General features: G+C 40.5%; 1 long non-coding RNA gene and 1 pseudogene across 1 annotated transcript; one reads left to right on the top strand and one right to left on the bottom strand.

Annotated features, from left to right (window-relative positions):
- Window positions 1-7574: 7574 nt before the first annotated feature.
- On the bottom strand, window positions 7575-12470 carry LOC148937164 (uncharacterized). Its single transcript, XR_016138612.1, has 3 exons — window positions 11647-12470; window positions 11521-11572; window positions 7575-11422 (listed from the first exon to the last, which is right to left on the bottom strand). It is a non-coding gene; the product is annotated as an uncharacterized LOC148937164 (long non-coding RNA).
- Window positions 12471-12593: 123 nt separating this feature from the next.
- Window positions 12594-14239, top strand: LOC148937163 (uncharacterized; annotated as a pseudogene).
- The last annotated feature ends 8819 nt before the right edge of the window (window positions 14240-23058 follow it).

The following is a 23058-nucleotide window of genomic DNA, read 5'->3' as shown; positions in this document are numbered from 1 at the left end:
GCTGACATCGTGGGCTCGCGCACGGGAGTGATACACGCTCGCCACGAGATGGCCAGACGTCCGACCGACTACTCGTGCGTGAAAAGCCGAAAGGCCCGCCCGCGCACGAGAGCGATCCGCGCGCTCGCCGCGAGATGGCTACACGGACAATCACCAACTCGTGCGCAGAAGACCATACGGCCGCTATATAAGAGCGGCCGGCACGAGCAACCGACACTATCCCTCAGTGCGCTCTGGGGCCCGTACACGGCTAAGGAGACACTGAGGTCCGACCGCTTGCGGTCAGCTATACGGCTCTTTTTTGCTGGCGTTACCGACCCTACACAGGTCGTACTCTCCCCTCGGTGGCCGTTCACGCCATAGAGGGGCTCCTCACCCTTCGACGCGGCCGTTCACGCCGTGCCTCCTCTCGCCGACCTCTTCTCAGCGGCCGTTCACGCCGTTGAGTGGACTCTAGGCGCTCCTGCCGAGAGGCACCTGAACGAGCCACCACCGCAGACATCGGAGGAGGAGGACCACGCCGCAGAGACGACTCCGGATTCCGCCACCACGTCGCAGCCATCACTACGCAGCCGCCGACCTCGCAGCCGCATCCGCCCGTGCCCCAGCGGCCTGCTGGCCGCCATCTCAGCGGGGAGGACTACCCCCGCCGCCAGCGCAGAGCGGACCACGCGGCTGGGAGGACGACGAGTCGACCAGGCATCGACACCGAGGACACCACACCGACCGGAGCCCGCACCGTCAGCGCAGAGGAACGAACATCGCCAGACGGCCTCCGAGAGAGCCAGCCTAGTCGAGCTCTTCGGCGCCCTCTCGACTTCTTCATCGTCGGCCGACAGTCACACATCCGGCCCAACGTCGAGGACGCCACCGCGGCCACACGCAGCAGCTCCGCGGACTTGTCCGCCCACACCGGGCCGTAGCATCCATCTTCTGGCCCGCAGGGACGCACGCGGTGAACCAGTCACCCCGCAACAGGCGAGGTTTTCACCGCAGATCGCGGCACATCGCCGCCCGTCCGTTCCGAGCTTCTCCGGACTGCAACCAGAACCCACCGTCACTCCGTGGCGCCTTCTGCCCGTCGACTTAGGGAGCATCACGCGGGGAACGCCCCGCCGAGATCACCGGCAGTCTACGTTCCACGCCGCCTCGCAAACCGAGGCCTCAACGCCTATCGACGCCGCTTTGGCCACACGAGCCCGGACACCTCATCACGGCGGAGCCGGTGCCCGTGAGCGACGCACGCGACGCTTCCTAGAGGAGCCTCGCTCCCCGACCAACACCGGCGACTCCTCATATACGCGGGGCACTCAAACGCCCGCACTGCGCCGCTAATGTATACGACGTTTTCTTGCCTTTATTAAATACAAACAAAATGTACGCTTGAGGTTCTTATTTCTGGGAACCAGCACGACAACCTTCCATTCCCCGTCGCCCATTCCGCCTCGTACTCCAACAGCGGACGGCCATTAACGGAGACTCAACGAAGACAACACACATTTTGGGTGGTGGCCAATGACACACTACATTGGTGCACGACCACGCCATAATATATATATATACATACACCTATCATTTATAACAGTGAATAAATTCCTATTCAAATACCATAAGTGTGATATTATATTATTCCTTATTCCCAAAATCGAAAACTCTTTTCTGAAAATAAAAGTCATTTCGACATTCCTGTTACCTACTTCCTTCGCAGTATCTAATCCTGAGGTTTTACCCTTTTAACCGCATGGAAAAGAATCTCATAAATAACGTGTGAGTGTAACTGTCGAGGATCTGTTGATTTCGGCTCCGTCCAATCTACCAGGACCTCCCAGGACGTCACAGTGGGGAAATATTTTACCAGATTCGTCCCGTACGTGTAATTACAGCCGGGTATATCGATTGGAACGATTCGAAGAAGCGGACTTCGATCATAATAAATGTACATTTTATCAGAGATACCGAGTCATAGGCTACAGGATTTTACAGTCCAGGAAGATATAACATGACCTCCACCACCGATAAAACCGAGTTTGAAAAACGGAATTAATTCGTTGGAATTAGGTAACTTGTGATGATAAAAAAGAGTGGCATCATCGATGTCGATTCTCCCCAATATTTGAAAAATATTAGCTGGTAGATTTATATAATGAAGAAACTATAGTTTTCGTCTCATTCGACGCTTATAAGGACATTACTGCCAGAGTTTTTTTGTAAGTCGAAAGTAAAATGCGAATCCACGTATCTACATTCTCTATTAATGCGTGGATAAGCTCCTCTTTAGTTTCATAAACCTGCCCGTAAATGTGCTTCTTTCACCGTAAATTTATCAATTTTTTCTCATCCTTTACGCTCTTCAAATCGGCAAATCTAATCTTATTATCTCTTTAATGTACGTGGAAAAGACTGGAGGGAAATTGAATCTCGCTAAGCGCGACTTCCCATTCTCCGAATAAATGTACACCATGTGAGGTAATTGTGTGGTGAAAGAAAAGGTTGTATTTCCCGGAAAATACTTCTTACTGCTATCGCTCGGAAGAACCGCATGAAAAATTGCTCCTCCTCCATCTTGGAGAAAAGTTAAACTCGAAGCGGGGATCCAACTGTCAAATTTGTTGGGATATCCTCACCAGCTAACTAACAGCTGTTTATTAGCACCACGTCTTCTGCTCTTTATCACACGTCGACGATAAACTCTTCTTTCGCCAAGTTTTTATTGACCCGTGCTAATTCTTGTTCATAAAAAATCCCATCGATGTGTTCACCCGATAAATCGCACAATTCGTACACGAGAGGTTTTCGCCAATGGAGAACTCCTGTGACAAACTCGAAATATCTCCTCGCTCCACCGCGCTTCGTATTCTTTCTCGAAAGTGATTTTCGCTCTACTGACACGTACGAGATTCGTTAACATCGAATTTAGCTTTCGCTCTACTACCGCCGCATTCTTCTCTCCCCTCCTACGTCGTTCCATATTTTCGCGTGCGATGTGGGCATTTTCTCTCGTAACGGCCGCCGGTTGCATCCTGATGGACGAATGACGGGTGTGATTGTAAGCGCGTATGATATCTTGCAACACATCGATGTAACGCCGCGTATTTTTATGCGTAAAATAGCGCCACATTCGCTCCTTCAACGTTTGAAGCGTTCAATGACAGCGGTTTTGATGTCTGGATTGCGAGTTACGTTACGTATGTCTCTTTCTTTCAGAAAATCTTGCAACGGGCGGGCGGTAAATTCTTTGTCGGTTTGTAAATACACGGGCACTCGTCCTCGGGCATCGCTTCTCGAGAGAATGTTTTGGAAGCCCCTTGTCACGCAATTACTCGTTTTATCCCGCAGCTGTTCCACCCAGACGAATTTGCTAAGTACGTCGGTAATCACGAGCAGATAAGAAAATCCGTCGTTATAACTCTTGAGACTACGGAGTTCGATCAAATCGGCCTCCCACAGATTGTCGATATTCGTTGTAACGTAATCGTGGAAATTTTCGCCTCGAGAGGCGGTGCAGTGTGTACGCGTCTGGCGATTCGAGCCAGCGAGCTACTTCTTTACGTGAGATATTCGGTTTAGCTGCACGCGTTAGGTTATTCGTTGTCGAATACCCCGCATAATGTGCAGGATCATAGTACAAATTTTCAAGCTTGGTTATTTCAATTCATTCCAATCGAGTAAGCGTCTCTTTCTCGCTTGTGGAGAATCTTTCGTGAAGGTTATAGGGATATCGGTTTTACGAAAACGCGATGAATAAAACAATGCACAATTCGATCGCTCTTCCTCGCTCTTGTGTTTTGTCCCTTTTCTCATGCGTCGTATCCTCCTCGTCCCCGTCGTCGTCGTCGTCGTTGAAAGTTTTCTTGGTATTTTCGGAGTGGAACTTATTCGTGGTGGAGATAATATCTCGACAAATGTGGTTGCTAATAATTCCTTATTTCCTACGAGTACAGCCGGGGTGCTCGTCGTACGCAGTAATCGTACAAACTTACCTCTTCCTATTGCTTCCTATTGCAGTTTTTCTTTCGCGCATAGCATCATTTATCAGTTCCGTGATTCGAATCTTTTATAACATTACCATCAATAGTCACGATTCCTTCTTCGTTCCAAGTAATTCTCGCGGGTACTGCTTTATCAATCAAATGTTTCAAAAGTAAATGTGCTTTGACACGAAAACTTTTCGGTACATTTTCTAATATTTTTTCGATGCTTTACCGCTCGTGCCTACGCAAAAACTCGGACGTAGTGTATTACTTACATACTCTTCGAGATGAGGAAGTTTGGTGTTTGTTATTCGCACGCCGGTTCCACTACGTCTCCCTCCCGCGCATCTGAATTGTTCTCATCGGCGACGTCACACGTCGAATCTTCCTTTTGCATTTTATCAAAATGAAGATATCGCCAAAGTACTTCCTCATACAATTTCCATTTCTCGCTTACATCGCGCGGAGTGAATTAAGAATCCTGCTCATATCTGAATCGAATCATGATAAAGGCGTACCGGTTGTTTAAATTTTCTCCTTGTATCATCTCCGAATTCTGTCGTATGGCATTTTCCGTCGTGCCTATTACCGGATGTTGTTGGAACTGATGCTGCATTCTTTCGAGATTATCCATAGAAATCAAGACCATCTTCTTTGCCCTTTCCATAACTCGACTTCTTTTCTCTCTACCCTCCGATAATTTTTGAAAATGGGAAGGATAGTATAGGCCCGATAAGATACGGTAAAAATCCGCCTCGTTGTAGTAATAGTTTTTTCTTACTTTTCCAATTACAACGTTTTCTCGCTGTGACGCAAAGTTTTATATCTGCTTAGACGATTTTTTTCACTGCGTTCGAGCGGAACGTTATCCTTGAGAGTATTGAAAACGCACTCACAGATACAGCGAATGAATTTTTCGTCCGCCCGGCGTAAGAAAGAGGCGCGATTTTTGTTCAAATAACACACTTCGAGAAAACAGATATTTTTCTTACCGATCGAACATTCCGCGATTTTTCTCGCATTAATCGATGACGTTCTCTTCCTCATCGAGGAATTTGCGCGACTGCCGCGAGAGAATGCGTGGACGATACTTTTATAGGAAACTTCCGGAAAAGGATCTGCGCGCTACATAAACGTAATTCGCTGTATCATCAGGAAATATGCTCGTGCGAAAACGATACTCGTCCGGAGTCGATTGTTTTAGATCGAGCAATAAATATCCGTGATGTTGGGATGTGGCGTCGTGATACGCTTCCTCGAGAAACTTTAAATCGTTTGGATAAACTTGACGAGCAAGATGACGAATTTGCGCGCGATCCCAGGGATTTTTGAAAACCGTAAAGTAATTCGCGTTCAGAGATATATCGCGTTGTCCACACCCCTGATGAAAGAGATTTTGTGTGATGAGAATTACGCTGAGATTTTTATGATGACTTCCTTTGGTAAACAGATCTACGATCGCTTTACTCGAAGACGATTCCCTCATAAGATCATCAATTATTATTAATTTCGGACGAGTTGGATCGCTAAAATAATCTTCCGGACGCGGTAATCCCTCATGAAATTCGATCGCCGCAACGAAATCTCGAGTTTCGTATTGAAGCTGTTGATAAGCATCCTGCCACTTCGCGTAATAAAGCAAAATTTTTTCGAAACATCGGCCATTTCGGATAAATGACGAAGAAATCTCTTCATAAAGATCGTTTTCCTACATCCTGTGGGACTGATCACACACGATCGACGTCCACGGATGTTTCCACCGTACATCCATTTTACGAAATGCCAGATTCGCGTCTGTGCGCGATTTCATAAAGGCTGATGGTTATGAGAGGGCTGTAAGTTTATCTCTGCGACCGGGGGGGCCCACCGCGGTGAAAATAAGTTCGCGCCAGCGTTCCCCCGCGGGGGCTAGTGAAAAATACCGCGGGGCAGAGGCGAGCTGATTCACCCCCACGGTGTGAGCAAGCTTATCCTCGAAAATGCTCGCGCCAGCAAAACAGCGTTATAAGCTAGCCATAGTTTGCGTTAAAGATAAAATCATTTTTTTTAAATATAAAATATTTTTATATGAAATGAAAAATCTTTTTTAAAACTTGTTCTATATATATATATATATATATATATTCTTACCTTTTCTATAAAAGGTATCGTTTTTATAAAAAATACAGTACGCAAGAGAAGGAAATTAAAGAGATCAAATTTTTCTGTGCATGTGAATACTTTATTTTTTTAAAATAAAGAAGGAAGACGAAAAGGAGTTACGGGAAAAAACATGTTTTAAGAAATATAATTTTTATAAATTTATTTAAAATAAGTCGAAAATCAATTTTATAAAAATAAAACTTTTTAATTTTAAAATTACAATATTTACTTAAGATATAAATTAATATTAGCACATGTACACATTTACATTATTTTTACATCTCGTTCTCTGAAAAATATATTTTACAAAAATTTCTTACAATCTTTGACTAGGGACGGAAAATTCGATTATTTAAGAAAGATTAGAACGAGAAAATTTATTCCGGTGCATAACCATATGGGACCGAATAACGGTTATTAATAAATCTACGTTTCAGCAATACCGGTGCGCATATCTTTGTTTCATCTCGCGTAACAATGTCGTGAAACGCTGTGCGTCGAATTGCACTGAAATGTAGATTTATCGATGGACCGGCTTCGTCTCGTCTTGTTTTTTTCTTTTCTATTAACATATTCTTAATATTGTTAAAACTTATTAATCTGCTATTCGATGAATTTAAAGTAATACCCTTAATTTTACATGTTTCGTGTGTGCACCCTGACGGAGTACGAACAATGTACGCGTAGAATTTCGGACTACCGGAAACGAACGATTCGATAGCTACCGCGGCCGTAGCTCTCGAGCTCGTCTGTCATCGCCCAGGAAATTCCCCATACGCGGTTCATACTCACTTCGGATCGCCGATACTAACATATATACACGAATCCGTGTCGTAATATAAAACCCGTTTATCCAATAATTCTAAGTAACTGTACAATTTTTATCGTACTTGCGCCATTGTGTATGCCGCGATCACAACGTTCGTAAGCGGAGAATGTACAACCGCCTCTTTTCGGAGTCGCCACGAAACATATATTATCTCGTCGTTTACGGGTAATATATCGGTTATCTCGTGTTTAGGACTAAGCAAAGTCATAAATTGGTGATGAGATTTTATAATTTCGGTATTCGGCAAATTGGATCGTTGGCCGAATTTTCCCCAAAATGAATTTTCCCCAAAATAAATCAAGCTTAGCGACCAAACGTAAACCGGGATTGCGTGCGATGTTTCGCTTGTCGAGTGTGATATCCTCGATTTCCTCATATTCCTTAAGGTAACGCTCCTTAGCATCATCGTCAGCATCTTCCCTGCATTCGCTCGGCCAGCCGCTCGCTTCTTGTTTTAATTGCAAAAAGGTATTAATATATTCGGCAAACAGTCCGCCTTGACAAGTATCGCTATCGTATCGCACGACTTTATATTCCCAAATCTCGCTCACATGCGCCCTTCTCGATGGTTTTGCATAATTCACAAGATACCCAGATATCTCCTGATATCCTCGAATTCTCGATCCGCCGGACTCTCGTGAGTACACTCGACTTGTGAGAACGTTTCGCAGCAACTCCGACATAACGCAAACAATAATTTACCTACGCGATACGGTAGTATCGGATGAAAAAGATCACGTGGTGGGAATACTTTACATCGCACGAGATCTTCGACCGAGTTGAAATTATAATTTGGCGATTCGATTAACGAAGAACACTCTTGCCCTACGTAAATTTTAGGATGCCTGATCGGGAAAACACCGTTTTCAATACGAAAGGATACAGAGAACATACGTCGACGTAACGTATTTTTTCCGTACTTGAAACTTTGTATCGCGTGACGATATTTCCCGTGCGTCCACTATAAAATGCTTCGCGAGGATCGAGAGAAGTGTTCTTTATCAACGAATGATCCTTAAGAAAATTCTGCATTTCTCTATTATTCGAAATTTCTCGGTCGAAGGAGCACTCCCATTTCTCCATCACGTAGTAACCGCGTTTACGAAGGTGCCATGACATCGCGAGCGTCCGTTCGTAGCATGCGTCGATCGTATCCCCGCGATTCGCAGACGAAAGTGTACTGTCGCGATTTACTTTAAAACACGAAGGACACCCATGTCAAAAACAACCGTGAAATTGTAGCACCCAGCATCGTGACTCATTTTCCGTAATCGTTTCGTAATATTCATCAATGGGCGTGCCATCAACTTTATATTCGCGGCCTCGCCCCGCATGGAAAATGGGATGTTCGAATTCGCGTTCCACACCAACCACTGCAGAGCTTTGTGCGATTGCCTGTCAACGTTTTTGTAACCGCCTGACGGAATGACTCCTATTTTCTCCTCACGCAAAAAGTTTTTATGAAAAACTCTCATGCATGTGGAAGCGATAGTTGTACATTCCTCAAACAGACACACATTTCCACGTTCTAAAAATATTTTTCTAAAATGCACGCTCGTCGAAGGATATCTATCGTCGTTTCGACAATATCTGATTTCGCGATAATTGAAAGTCAAAAATATAATTTTCACGAACCATTTCCGCGTGCCATGCGTGGAACTTTTCGCGTTCTTTCGACGACATGTGATCGGGAGAATAATATCTAGCATCGGGAATTGATCCTATATACGATTGGTTATCGATAGTATTAAATAAGTGCGGGAAACCTTTATTCGACATATCGCTCAGACCAAAGGCCTTAGGTAAATCGGATAAACGCATCGGCATATAATTAATGCTATCGATAAACTTCGTATGTCCGACCGTCATTACGACGATTTTTGTTCTGTTCAAAATAACGCGCGGTTCATGGGTGCTCTTCGGATTGTTGTACCCCGGATGGGCTACAATGATAATATTAGAGATAGTCGGGTTCGTTAAGTCTAAGGAGTTGGGACTCCGAGCAGGATCAAAAGAATGGAAGGAAATCTTCTTGAATTCACTAACACACTTTCTTTATTTTAATTAGTTTATTTAATACTGCACAAATTCTTGAGTTTAGTATTTCTTATTTTATTACTTTACACACGGTTAAACGTCGACGGGCGGCTCGGCGCGTATCGCGTTACTCTGGCGGCCGACGACCGAATATGTCACCTGAGACGCTGATAATACGGCTCGCGTGAACTTCGTCGCGCTCTTGTAATATCTTGCGCGACAATTATAATAATGATTCCGAACGACACGTTATGCTTGATTCTTGACTCTTGACTCTCCAGCGACTCCGCCTTGTGTAACCGGTTATATAGTCTGATCGATGCCCGATCAGCATTCTGATCGATTGCGTCGATCGGTTGCGTGATATTGATTAATCAATATCACGCTCGGTTTGATTATCAAATTTAAGAATTTGCTGATAGGCTTTTTCGCAATGTTCTCGCGTGGTGCATTTCTGTGGTCTTTCGAAAGACTGGTCGCAATTTCGGCGGTCACACATTTGTGTCGTCTTTCGAAAGACTTCGAGATTCATGCGACCTAATTTTGTTGCCATGCGGACTACTTTTATTATTGGTTGTTATTTTATTATTGGTTGTAGATCTGGCTACAACAGGATTTTCTACTAAATATTTTAAGATAAATTGCGCGTCGAACGCGTTCGCATTATGCGCGATACAAATAATTTGTTTGAAACATTTTGTCATTCGCGTTGCGAAATCGACAAATTGTTTCACGGGGTCGAGACGGAATACGAACTCGCGCATTCCGCACCATCGGCAGCGCACCGTCATGTCGTCTTCTTTGCACATGCTACGCAAATTTGTTGCGCTACGCAAAGAGTCGGTACATGGATTCTCACGTTTTCGGTACCTACGAGCGTCTCGTCTTGCTGCATTTCAAAATCGTAAAATATAAACGCGACACGACTGTTTGTTTGTTCGTTCATCAACGTTATTGTTTTCATACACTTTTTCATACACCTTTTCATACACCTTTTTTTCTGCTCGCATTATCATGGTACTTGTATCCTCGCCGGGGTCACTAGCTTTACGAGCAAGAGGTCGCATGAAATATAAACGATTCGACGGCTGTAACGAACGACATGTTTTACAAAAGACCGTATTTATGTACCATGTTTGCACGTATAAATCGCCCGCAATCGCTACAAATTTTAACGGAATTACATATGCTCGCGCAAGATTTCCCGTTATATGATTTTTCCGCTCGATGACGCTCGATACAAGAATTACCGAAAAACGTACGATTACACGCTTCGCACCTAATTATTTCTCTATCATGATTTACGCACGGGGATGAGGCGCGACAATGAGGGCATTTTTTTGCGCAATGTCCCTTATCGTTTCGAAAGCCCTTGTTGCACGTTTCACAGTAATCGCCACGCGAACCGACTGCAGCTCTTAAATTTAATATAGGGTTATAATGACGCGAATCCTCGTAATACATTATATTTAATGTATACGAAGGTTCACGTCCGAGGGAGGCGAGTAATGCGCGATCATCATATCTCGGTTTTTCTACTTCGGCCAAAACTACTAAAATTATAAATTATTATAGCGATATTTTCCGCGGCGAGAAACCGTTGAAAACGCTCGATTTCATTATATCCGCAACTTTCCTCGGGAATCGCGATACCCACGCTCCTCGTTAACTCAATCGCCAACTCACGCTGTAACGAAGAACTCGCGTATCTTACGTTTTTTCCACCGCTCGTACAACTCTCCCGTGCGCAGAGTATTACGTTCGCAGTAATACGTTCGCCGCTACGAGGGAGCGAGGAAGGCACAGATTGTCGGAATTTTTTATTTGTAAAATCGAGCGTTTCGTGACGCTTTCTCGCGTTAATTTATTTGATCTCCCTCGCCCCAAAGGTACCGCTACGTTAAAAACACGTATGGTGAAATCCATCGCAATATCGAAACCCCTGGCGCTTTGCGTTACCAAACTCACGAGTTTCCATATGTCCTCGTGAGTCAAGTTTCGCGCCGGACGAAACGAAAGACCTGCCAGGCTATGCGATAAATTTGTCGAATCGAAGGATAATCACGTAATCGCCCGGTCCGCTCAAACGTCTCGCATACATGTGGATTTCGCGAAACGCGTTTTCTAAATAATTCACGATATCGCTAGCACCTTCCACGAGAGGACGTATCGCGAATGTCGCTTCCCTACCTAAATTTTTGACATTTTCAAATTTTTGACATTTCAAATTTTTGACATTTTCGAGAGTTTTTCGCCCGTAATTCAAAATATCAAGTGAAATTTTCACTGACCGTGTCGTCGACCGCGGCATCCTTGTCGGTTAACCGGTGCTGCTGCTGCTGCTGCTACTGCTGCTGTTAAAGATCCATCGAATGGTTCTGAAGCCTGTGTGAATAATGATCTTCTTGTTCTTCTTCGTGTGAAACGTCTCCTCTTGTTTGTACTGAAAATAGAAACAAAAAATATTAATGATAAATATTTTAATTATACTCGATTTTTATGTTATCGAATAGATTCCAGCATACCGAAGATATCTCTTACCTTGAGCAGCTTTCCTCTTCGCTTTTACAGAGCTTTTATAGAGCGTATTAATCTAGCAAAAAATATTTAATTATAAATTTATCGGAAAGAATAAATTATCTTAAAATTTAAAAACATTAAAGTTACCTTCATTATTTTCCGGAGAATAGCCCGTCCATGTTTCGCACTGATGGAAAACCTCGATCTCTTCTTTTAAAAGCTCATCGCACATTTGCTCAAAGGCTCTTCTCCTGTTTTCATTTTGTTCAGCTTCGTCATCGACTTCTTTTTCGTCATCGTCATCGTCATCTTCTTCTTCTCCTTCTCTATCTTCTTGTTTTTTTTTTGTCAACTTCTTCTCCTTGTTCATCTACATCTTCTTCTTGTTCTTCTTCGTTTTCCCTCTCATTTTCTTCTTCCCTATATTCGAATTTATCCAGGTCGTTTGCTTGTACTAAAAAAGAAACGTTGTTATTATTATTATTATCTTTTTTTCAAGAATTAGCTGATACGAGTTTTATAACTTTTATTATTTTAAATAATTACTCACGCAGTGTAAATGTCGATGTCGGCTTCGCTCACAATCGGCTTTTCATCGATATTTTCTTGCATCTGAAACAAAATTAAGCTTTTATTAACTGAATTCGATTCAGTGAGCTAATTTTCAAAGCAATATTTGCTATTTTCTTATCTGAAACTAGATCAACCGTTAGGATACTCTCCTCCTCAGGCTGCATGTCTATCCGCATTCGCACTTGTCCTAAAAATTCGATATTTTAATTTAAAAATCTGAAAATTTAGAAATCTAGATTTTTAATTATATCAATTTTCTATTATTTTATTCACGTTTTATTCCTTCCGTCTCGTCTTCGGCGGGGCGTCTCAATCCTCGTAGTTGGTACGGATGTACAACCGCGATGTTATCTTTCGCTTAAAAAATATTTAAATTACAATTTTTTATACCTACATATTCTAATTTCAATTACTTTAAAAATAAATATTTACCTTCTCCAGTGCACATTGTAAAATAAGCGATATGTCCGCCAGCATCATCCTTCCCCACACCAGCCATCGCACCGGTTATATATTCTTTTACAATATTCAAAAGTCTTTTGTCCACGAAATACCCTAATCTGAACATAATGCTCAATACGGTTTTCGAGCACTCCGGTATGAATTTTGCGAATGTGATGTAATTTGTTTCTTCTTCATTTGTTAATAATGAAATATAAGCACTCGCGTTTATCGTCGGGTTGATATTCGCGCACACGATAAAAAATCTTCTTAATTTTTCACAGAGTGCCATTTTTTCACTCTTTCACTATTTTAGAATTAAGACAGCGAACGAATCGGCGCAGTAATGTAAAAATCGGCCAAGTCACCCCGAGAAAGTATAATCTCGAAAATAGACTTTTCTATAACCGCGCGGTATTTATACTTTGAAAATCTTACCTGCACACTCTGAAAAGAGGGTGGCACGCAAAAAATGCAGCGCCATTGGACAGGCCAAAATTTTCCTTAATACAGGTTACACCTTTTCTATTCTCTCATAGACTCTCTAAAACAGTTAAAAGAAAACGAGCTCACCACTCAAGAAACATCTCTAATTCCCTTCTTTTTTATTTTGTAGTTTCTAGGTTTATTAAAAAATATTTTGCGAAGAAGTTTTAAAAGTCTAGAAAATCTCAAGTTTAAAAGATTTTATAATTTTACAATTAAAAATTTTTAAATTTTAAAATCTTTTAAAATTTTTTATTTAAAAAAATTTTTTTAATTTTATAATTTTTCATTTGTCCATCTGCGCGTGCAGTTCTTTTTTCTTAGTAGATAAGTCAATGAGCTCGATGAATTCGTCAGCTCTCGGTTCATTCGAGTATCATCCTTCGAGGTTTCAACTTCGTAAATCCGAAGTAGTCTCTCATTTCGACGCTTGTGATTATTAGTTACATTTGAGAAGAAAACAGGAACAATGGCGAAGCAAAAAGCTGTTCCCGATATCGAGAAGCGTACTCCGAAACCGAGCAATGCCCCCGATTCCTAGAGGCGCAAGTACATCTACGATATTCCGAAGAGAAATTGTAACGAGGAACGAAACGACAAGTTCCATATGATGCTCTCGACAACATATGGACTCAACATCTCTCACACGAAAAGGATACACGTTGGATTGCAAACGATAAACGAAGGAATTTTTGTGCCAATGGTTAAATTAACCGGTAATTATGCAGAAGGAATTTATTTCGACGCCTGGCAACAATTCCTAAACAACATGGGGCTTATCGACGAGTATTTAAACGTTAACAATAAATCGAGACCGGATCCTATCATTGTCAAAAATGTTGTGATCAACTTTACCTCCTCTTATGGATCACGGTCCCTATTACTGGCGTATAAAGAAAATGAAGAGGCCATTATGGAAAATATCAAAATTCAACATTGAGGAACGTCTACGGATTCGCAGCCACCGACGAAAAGGCGTAAAACCTATGCTGTCACAATTGTGATGCAGAAGAGTACTTTTCACGATTTGAAAAATATTGTGAAATGTGTCGACGCGCACTTAAAACATTTACAAAACGTGACTGATAATGTTAACAAATGGGCGCAAAATCTTATAAAAGAAATAGAATTAAACCTTCCAAAAAGTTACATAGATAGCGATATTGTAAAATTTAGTTTGAAAGGAAATTATCACGAAATGTACGTACGCAATGTATGCGCAATGTACGTATGCAAATAAACAATTTAACATTTCTATATTTCGATATAATATTTGTATATATGTATTTCGATATAATATTTGTGGAATTAACTTCTCTGAGATTTAATGAAATTCTTCGTATTATTTTCTCAAATCATAATTTGTAACTTTTATTTATGAATTGATATAATGTACAACAATATTATTTATGAATTGATATAATGTACAACAAAATAACAATAAACTTAATGATTTTGTAACTTAAATTCCTGTCTTTTCCCCTCTTATTTTCTTTTCACTCCAACCTAAAAATTAATGCGCTACGTTGCTTCGAACTAGAAATATCTAAAAAATTTTTCAGACATTGCGTTTGTTATAGAATAAGAGCTTCATATAGCTCCTAGTTCGTTAGAAAAACATTGAGTGCGAACTTGTTCGTTCCTGTTTTCCTATCGCTTTCCATTCTCGTCAGGTCAAGTATATTCTCTTCAGACTTCCCTCATCTTTCTTGTCGCAGATATCGCCTTATTGAATCCTGAGCGGTCTCGAAACAAATTTTTAAGTTTCACTAGCTATTAGGCGTCAAGAAACATTTCGTCTTAAGAAAAACTCGATTTACATCCCATATATACAAAGTAACAAATTCCCATATATACAAAGTAAATTCCTACTTTCGGGACGTTCTGCGTATCGTACCGCAAAAAATCTTTTTCCATTAGCGCCGGGATCAAGCATATTCCATTCAGACGTTCGTCATCCTTTTTATCGTTGGCGCCATTTTGTCGGACCTCACGAGCGACCCCGGAAAAAAAACCTTCTGGCTTAAGAAAAAACATGATTTGTATCTCATATGAGAGTAGTCTGAAAAGTTTTGAGCCTAACATAGAAACAAGTATTTTTTCGGTCAAATATAGTTTTATTTTTCAACATAATCTCCTTTTAAGTCGATACACTTTTTCCATCGATACTCTAATCTCTTTAACCCCTCCAAATAGTAATTGGCGTTCTCCGCAAAATAGGAGACGTTTACGTATACGATGATCTCCTCGTTCGATGAAAATCTGTCCTCCAAGCGAAACTTCAAGCTTAGAAAACGTCGCTGGGGTCACCAGATCTGGTGAATACGGTGGGTAGTCAACCAATTCGAAGTGCAATTCGTGAATTTTGGCCATGGTGACCGCCGAAGTGTGAGCAGGTGCGTTGTCTTGATGGAACAGCATTTTCTTCTTCTTCAAATGCGATCATTTTTTTGCAATTTCTGCCTTTAGCTTATCAAGTAATGATGCGTAATACGCATATATACGCATATATACGCTATTATTGTTTTACTTTTTTCAAGATAGTCGATACACACAATTCCGTGACTATCCCAAAAAACAGTCGCCATTACCTTCCCAGCTGATGAAACCGTCTTCATCTTTTTCGAAGCAGGTTCACTCTTTGCAGTCCACTGTTTTGACTGTTCTTTTGTCTCTGGAGTGTAGTGGTGGATCCAAGTTTCATCTACAGTTATAAATCGACGCAAAAAATCTGACTCGTTTCGCTTGAACTGTTCCAACAGGGCCTTGGAAATGTTCATTCGAATTCGTTTTTGGTCCAAAGTGAATAGAATAGAGAATGTTGAAAACAATACTCCATTCAAGGAAGCTCTCTAAACGCTCTCAAACGACTCAAGGAATCGAGTAAAAATCTCAAGAAAAATATAAGCGAATTAATGAAGGAGTCGGGATATAAAACATACGCAAAAATGCGCGTGACTCAGTTTCTCTTTAGAGAGCACGATGCATGCACCGGTAAATCCGGGAGAAACTCTGTTCGTAAACATAAACAAGTCGGTAAAAAAAAGAAATCGAAAATCGGCGTGAAAAAAACGAATAAAAAAATCATCGAAAAAAAAGCAGCGGCGAAAAAAACTAAAAAGCCGGCGAAACATCGACAAAATAAAGGGAAAAAGTGCACCGTATCTGATATATTCACTTAACTGACGCGAATGTGAATAGTAAATTTGAGAAATATGTTCTTTCTACTCACTCGAGCAAATGTTTAAAAAGCAAGCTCGATCTTTTCAGTTTACCGCCTATTCAAGGTATCGAGAGTTCACAATGGATTTATTACAAACCGGTAACCTCGCTCGTGGATGACGCACCTATAGAATTCGTCGTCCCCGGACGGAAAAGATTATCTAGATCTCACGCATACCATGCTAAGCCTTCGCGTACGAGTGAAAAGTTCCGGTCCTGGAACAGCGGCCAGAGGAAACAAAGTAGGCCCTGTAAATCATCTACTACATTCGATGTTCAACCAGATCGATGTGTACTTCAATCAAAAACTCATATCACCCCCGAACAATGCCTGTGCATACCACGCGTACATCGAAGCATTGTTAAATTACTCTTCACCGGCAAAAACTTCCCATCTGAACTGAAACTTCTTCTCTCTGGGACATGGACGAGCCCGGTCATATGGACGCGGTATTATCGGGAACCCCAAATCAAGCTCTCGTAAGACGCGCCCGATATGTTCAAGGAGAACGTTCGCTGGATCTTCATTGCGACGTCTTTAATTAGGATAAATTTTTAATTAACGGGGTAGAGGTTAGAATGAAACTCGTTCACTCGAGAGATGCGTTTTGTCTCTGGAAACCAACTCAACGTCAAAAATATGTATTCTAGATGTTAGTTTGCTCGTAAGAAGAACAAAAATAAGCTCCGGAATGTTACTCGATCATGTGAGAATGTTGAGTAAAACAACCGCCAAGTATTCTCTGACATGAGTCGAATTTAAAACATTCAGATTCACGCAGGAGTGGTAGGAGAATCGATTGATAACGCGATACTCGGCCAACTTCCGAAACGCGTAATAGTCGGATTCGTCGATAACAAAGCGTTTAACGGCGAAAGCTAAATCCATTTAATTTCAAAAATTACGGTATAAATTTCTTCTCGTTATATGTCAATGGCGTGCAAATTCCGAGCAGATCGCTGCAATCAAATTTTTCAACAGATGAGCCGCTCTACATCGAGGCTTACAACCCTCTTCTCGAGAACCGGCATCCATTTTCTAAACGAGGAGAATTCCATAAGCAGAGAAGATTATACTGATGGATTCACGCTTTTCGCTTTCGATCTCATTCCCGATCTATCGGCAAATTGCGCAGGACATTGGAATCTTGTCAGACATAGAAGTTACGATTAGAGGTACGATTCGAAAAGGCGATTACAGCAACGATTAATTGTATTCTTTATGCAGAGTTCGAAAACGTGATGGAAATCGACTCTTCGCGTCAAGTCATTGTAGATTTTAGCGAATGAAGACAATGGTGGAAAACCTTCCCCTCACTATGATCACTCCTTTTATTTACTCGAACTACAACGGAAAACAGCTTCAGTTTTACTCGACACACGAACTACGCCGCTTCGGAAAAAATCTTCGGAAATATTCTACATTCATTTCACTATTCATGGATATAATCGTCGATATACAAGATTTCCGTGACATCGAGGGAAAGTTTATACCGAAGGAAGTTGTGCTCGTCGGGATTAACGAGGTTTTCGTAGATCATTGGATTGTGATGCCGTATCCGTTCACCGAATTATCCGAAAAATTGAAAAAAGAAAACAATTGACTCTCGCAAAACTTCCACGGAATCGAATGGATTGACGGAACAGCCGATTCCGAACATTTCATGGTGGAATTACGTAAAATTGTACGACGGGTGCGTTACATATATAGCAGAGGCCGCGAGAAAGTACTTTATTTGCAAAAGGCGCTTGGCAGAAACATATATAATCTAAAAGGAATCTCTCTCGCATTCAAAAACTTAGTGGAAGGCGAGGAGCATGAATTACGCTGCGGTCATCATGGGTTTCATCGAAATTCTAACAAATTTCGTTGCACGTTACGCAATGCGTGCTGAGATACTGGATGCAATCGCAAGAAGGCAGCTGTGACTCGAGCAACGATTATTCTTTTACCGATGAAAGCTTCAATGATTCCGATACAGAAAGCGAAGTTTTTACGATAAAACGAAATTTTCCGAATCTCTTTGGAGAAGTAAGAAATTGGAAACAGAACAAGCGGAGTGCGAACAAATGAAAGCGGAAAAAGAAGAGCTATCGAAACTCGCACATGAAAAAAAGGAGGCTTCTATCATAAAATCCAAGCAAGAGGATAAAAATATAACGACACCAGAGAGGAAGGAAATAACTGAAACGTCTCCTCTTACTGTGAGAGATGAATTCGCTCGAAATCTTATGGCGCTTCATCATCTCAGTATCGGATATGCGGGTGTGTATCCTGCCGACAGAATCTCGATGGTGTGGACGAAGTCGACGGCCACCGTCGTTGCGAACATCGGTAATCACGATCGCTCTGGACAACATTGGGTTGCCTTCTACATAGACAAGCATGGAGAAGGCACCTATTTCGATAGCTACAGACTACCTCCCTTGGATTCCAAATTCAATTTACGACTTCGACGAAACTTTATTACTCATAGATGGAACATCATGTGATTACAGGGCACATTTTCTCAGACTTGCGAACAATATTGCTGCATATTTCTTTATTATTTGTCCCGTGGTTATAATCTTAAACAATTTCTCGAAACATTTAGTGAGGAGTACGAAGATAGATTAATTGTACAATTATTTCGTAAAATCTTTCTTCATGGAAAAAGTAAATGCGATAAATCTCATACGTGCTGTCATATATAAACTTGTACTTTTAAGAATAATTAAATATTAAAAAACACTATTATGAAATGATGTGTACAATGATATATTACATAACAATAAACTTAATGATTTTGTAACTTAAATTCCAGTCCTCTTATTTTCCCTCCAACCTAAAATTAATCCTAGCTACATTACTTCAAGCTAGAAATATCTAAAACATTTTGCAGACATTGCGTTTGTCATAAGATAAGAGCTTCGTATAACTCCGAGGTTGTTAAAACATCTAAAGTGAACTTGTCTGTTCCTGTTTTCCCGCATTCCATTCTCCGCTGGTCATATCCCCTTTCAACACTCCGTCATCCTTCTTGTCGCCATTTTATCACAGGCCCCGGAACAAATTCTCCTCCAGGTGTCCGCCATCTTTGCATACGCCATTTTGTCGGACCCCGAACGGCTCCAGACATTTTCACCCCCTCCCCCTACCTTTTCGTCTAACATTTCAACAACCAATCACACCCCGGTCAGCTTTGGGAGCATCCAATCACGAGCCTGGACAACTAAAGAAGTATCCAATCAGAACGCCCCACTAATTACCTAATTATTTCCGGTCACGTCCCTCAGCCAATCAGAACGCTCCATTTCCATGTGGCCCAATCTTGACAACTGGAGGCCACACTCCTGGCGCCAGTGGGAAAGTGGAGGGGATTTGTTTTGACGCCCCATAGCAGCCCACATACTAATCTACATGGTTTGTCGATGATCTGTTTCTAAAAAATCATCCTTTTTGCGCTGTTTTACGTGATTTCTATATTCGATGCATTGCTTCAATGTTAGATTGTCAAAGTTATCAAGATTTTATCAAAATATTTTCACTTACATGTATTGTTGCCGATTTTGATTATGATTAGCATGAACTTCAGATGAATAATTATTTTATCTAATTATAAGATCTTTATTTTTTAAGTCATTCTTGCACTAATTTTTGTTTGCTTCTAAGACTTATAACTTATTATTTTAATATTAATTGAATCTAAATTTATGAAATATTTATGAAATATAACACAGTACTTATCTGTTTCAGTCAAACGTTTTTTCACAATGTAATTGGACTCGTAAAAGTAATCGTCCTTTCCGATGCATCCAACAAGAGTTCTATTCTCCAATTCCTGCTAAGATGAATTTGACTTTATTTTCTGAAGAATGATGCACATGTTAGCGCATCGATGATTAATGGCGGTTATCTTAGATTTTAATTACTCCGCTTAATTTTAATTATTTGGTAAAGATTTAATTCGTTTAACATATTTACTTAGCTGTATACATATATATTCTATACATCTTATTTAGTCTGAAAAATTAATAGCACTCTTTTTCTATATCAATTTTACTTAAAATTTACTTAAAATATAAAATTTCTTTTGTTAACTCAATTTAGCTATATTATACACAATATTATAGAATAATTAATAAAATAGTTTTATAAACTTTTTTCTTAAATAATCAGTTAAATTAGTTAATGAATTAAATCAATTAAATATTTTATACTTTGTTTATTGTGTTACGTCGTGACGACTGCACGATTCTTCTCTTTCGGGTATCAGTTATTAGAATTTAATTAAGCGGCTAAATGGGTGACACATGTTCTGTTACTCTGTTAGATCGCGACGGTTACGCAACTGATCTCTTCCGGGAGTCGGTTACTAGAATTTGGCTAAGCGAATAATCCTTATTCTAATCGCAGAAGAACAACATGTGTACAGATGTTTTTCTCAACGAAATCATATATATATAATGTCCTTAAAGGCACTTTAAGCACTGCTATTTCTTTTTTTTACGCGGTCAGAACAGTTTCAGTCCGTCAGTTTATCAATAATTCAATCAGTCGGTGTCAGTCGAAATATATTTTTTCACAAGTAACCAAATTTCCTGGCGACACCACTTCTACCTTCATCATCTCGCAGGTCTCAAGTCTCCGACATTCCAGAACAACAGTAAGTTTGTCTACACTAAATACTAAAATTCTCTAATAATAATTTTTTATCTCTTCTCCTTATATTTTCTCATTTCTCTCTTATTCTTTCTATCCTCTGCCGTTCTCATTACACTTCTACTCCCTTTTTCTTTTTCTTTTTTTTCTTTCTTTCTTTTTTTTTGTCTTCTCTTTGCTTGGGCTGTTGGACCTCTCGGGCTCCCTATGCGTTGCGGAGCACTCAGCAGGTTCATGGCCGCCAAATAATTCGGCAAAATTTGCTTCTTCTCTATTTGCTTCGGCCATCGAATCTCTCTGACCCCCTATGCGTTCTGGAGCACTCAACAGGTTTATGACCATCGAATAATTCGGAAAATCTATTCTTTTTTTTCTCTCTTACAATTTTCTCTTTCCCTTCTTCATTTCTCTCCTCCGTCGGATCTCTCTGTTTCCTGAAATATTTCAGAGATAGCCTTAAGGTTTACGGCCAATGACATTTCCTTCTTATTCCAACTAATCCATTTCTTCTAGTGAGAGCTACATTATCCTCTCTTTCTGACGCTCAGAGACGGAGGCGAGCCTTGAAGAGGCTCCGTTATCGTCGCAATAAGCGAGCTCGTCGATCAGCCAACTACCTCTCGCCAAGGACATTCGAGGTTTCTACGCTGAAGAAATCACGAGTTGTTCCAACACCAGACCCTATTCACTGTGCATGTCTCCTCCGTCCTATTCCCCGATTAGACCATCCGAATCTGGGTCACCCCCAGATATCAGCGCACTCTTCCCAGAGCGCCATGATACAAATTTCCAATATCCAGATTTCTTCACTAAGGAATCCTTGGACGAGTTCTGCGAACTCCGGACTCCTTCTCCTCCTCCCCTAGACCTCACTACCAGAAATCCGACCTTCTCTCCGAAACAACCACACACGGATATCAAAATATAAATTTAAATATATTAAACAACGTAAGATAAGAATAATTAGAATGTAGACAAACATACAAATATAATCGAATTTGTACACGAAAATTAAATAATGCATCCGTAAATTTTCTAAAACATTCAATGTATATTATATGAATTTCCGTATGTATAAATCTCCGTTCCTTTATCTCGAACATAAAAAAAAACATTTGTAACACCTTTCTTTTTTTTTATCAAATGTAAATATACCTTAGCAAATGTACTTCAACACAAGAAATAATGACACAGATCTTGTAGTTAAACTTGTAATCATTTTAAAATTATCAATTATATGTAAAATTCAAATTATTTATCGTTTAGTTATTTCCTCCCTCTTTCATTCCCCGCTATCCCAAGATTCGCATATGGTCCTATCCCTGGCAAAAGAGATTAAATTCTCTTGCCTAAATTACGGACCGACGGACGCACGTCACGCAGTCGAAGTCATAGCGTCTTTTTCAAGACATTGACTCGCACTCGTGGATCTGCACAGTGCGTCCGACTCGTAGGAACGTCTCAGCGCGCTCACCTGCGAGAGGGTATTTGGAGCGTCCTTCCTAGCCCATCCATTTTCTCTTTAAAAAAAAAAAATATAATTATCTCGGGCTGGACGTAACAATTATAAATTATTGATTTTTAATTCTTAATATAGATTCATTGGCGTTATTTTTAGTAGAGACTTTAACCTTCGGTAATTTGTAGCGAGAACAATAGACTATTTCGACTCGCACTTAAGGCTTAGATTAATTGTCTTTGACTTATTAGTTTTACTATGTGAGTGAGAGAGTAGATTATGAATACAGATCGGATACCGAATCGTATCTGTTTCTATGCAATGTGCTTCCATTGTTGCTATTGTTGACAATTATTGTTTTGTTAAAATAAATAAGTCCATGCTGGTGCATCGATATCCTTATTGCTTAATACTCTAATCTATAACTTATTTTTTGATACATTCGAGCTGTAATATCTGTGAATTGAATCGCTATTTGTTCTGTTTTACTATAACACTTTTACCATATATTTTGATATTTTGTCAAACTGTTAAGAGACTTGTTTAATGTGTATACGATGCACTAGTAGCTTTAGGTTTATCTTAACAATCTTCATAACATTACCAGATTTTTCTAATTGTTACTTATGATACTTATGATACGGATGGTTATTTATGTCACCATTTTATTTTATTCTTTCTATTTTATTTCATTTTTCATAATTTTTTGCACTATCTATCATGATCCTATTATTAA

The sequence above is a fragment of the Pogonomyrmex barbatus genome, unplaced genomic scaffold, assembly GCF_055798465.1.
Source record: "Pogonomyrmex barbatus isolate J1 unplaced genomic scaffold, ASM5579846v1 scaffold16, whole genome shotgun sequence".
Lineage (NCBI taxonomy): Eukaryota > Metazoa > Arthropoda > Insecta > Hymenoptera > Formicidae > Pogonomyrmex > Pogonomyrmex barbatus.
This window is presented reverse-complemented; position numbering and strand designations above follow the sequence as displayed.